Source organism: Theobroma cacao, chromosome 9 (assembly GCF_000208745.1).
Source record: "Theobroma cacao cultivar B97-61/B2 chromosome 9, Criollo_cocoa_genome_V2, whole genome shotgun sequence".
In the NCBI taxonomy this organism is placed as follows: Eukaryota; Viridiplantae; Streptophyta; class Magnoliopsida; order Malvales; family Malvaceae; genus Theobroma; species Theobroma cacao.
Window position 1 is genome coordinate 10706238 of NC_030858.1, and position 1793 is coordinate 10708030.

Sequence of the window (1793 nt, forward strand, 5' to 3'; positions counted from 1 at the left end):
TATAAAGCGGTAAAGGGAAAAGATGGGTAAATATTTGATTAAAAAATAATAGATTAGGTTAAATAGAATATATATATATATATAACGGAAAAAAATGAATGTTTGATCTACAAATAGTAATAGTAGATCTAAGCTAAAATAAAAATATATAAGAGAAAAAAAAATATTTGACGGTGAAAAGTAGAATTAAGCAGGTAAATATTAGTTAGTTTTAAAAAAAATTAGCCAAAAGAAGGAAAATATAAAAAAATGTAAATATATATATAAAGATATTTAGTCATATGAAAAACGGAATAAGACAAGACTAAAAATAATATTAAATAGACAATCTTATGAAAATGAGTAAACATAAAATATTTTTAATAAGAAAATAAGTTAGGTATGTACTAGAAATAGAATATTTAGTTACATAAATTTATATTTTAGATAGATATACAAGAAAAATATAATAAAAGAATATGATATAGTATAGAATTATAAATATAAAAATATAATGATTGTTCTATGATTAATACCAATGATGGGATGTCCATTCGGAACACGAGAAGTCGCAATTCTCAATAAATTTTCCTAGGTAAAGGATTTTGACTAAGATCCCACTAGTACGATCAGAGGGTCTTAAATGAAAATATATTAACCTATTTACTAATCAAACAAAAATATAAAAAATAAAAAATAATAATAATAGTATAATAATGACAATAATGTATACAAGAAGGAATAAATGAAATGTCTTGTTTTAAAAAATATAAGGCTATGAAAAATGATGATATTCATAATGACAAATAAATGATAAGAATAAAATTTTCAAAAAATAGTAAACTCATAATAACAATGAATATATGTAACACCCGACCCTAAATTATCTGTGATATATCATTCACATGCTTTGGATAGCATGTTTGTATATTGAATTGCCCTGGAAAATAAGTTAAATGACTGTATTGCTTGTAATGGTACGGTTCAGTTAAATAAGTCTTGAACTAATTTAAACAGAGAATTGAGGATGAATTTGAGAAAAACTAAAATCCATGGATTGATTTAAAATGAAGATTCAGAGTTTGAGGTCCGATTTGGAGTTAATCCGGACTTTAAGTATTCTAGGGGGAAAATGGTAATTTGCCACCTGAGGACGAATATGAAATTTTCAAAAAAAAAAGATTTTTTTAATCCCGTTTGATTAAGATTGATTATATTAGACTTATTGGAGTATAATTTGAGGGTTTGGCAATGAAAAAGTTTAATTCCGGTGATTTCTGAAGTGTAGGGGTAAAATCGTAATTTTTTCACTCGCAGACAAAATTTGAGTTTTGAGAGAATTTAGATCACATTTGACAAATTGGAGAATGGTATGAGTATAAGGGATGAAAAATATGTCTATGGGCAATCTTTCAGTTTTTGGGGTAAAAATGTAATTTTTGACTTTTACGAGGGTACAAGTGTAAATTTCAAAAATTACTCCACCAAGACTTTGGATAAATCTGAGAATTTTATCTAAGTTATGGATATGTGGGACAAGTGTATGGTGAAAATTTGGAAACAAATGGATGGCTAGAATTTAAGGAATTAATAAAATATTAAAAAATGAATAAAATAATATTATATTTTTTTAGCCTTTAAAAAGGTCAAAATTTCTAGAATTCTCATCTTCTTCAAGCCGTCCAAACCAGGAGAGAAAAGGGGGAAAAGAAATAAGAACCCTAGCTGAAAATTTTGGGGAAAATCAAGAGAAATCAAGAAATCAAGCATTAAAAAGGTAAATTTCATTGATTTTCCTTGTGATTTTCACTACC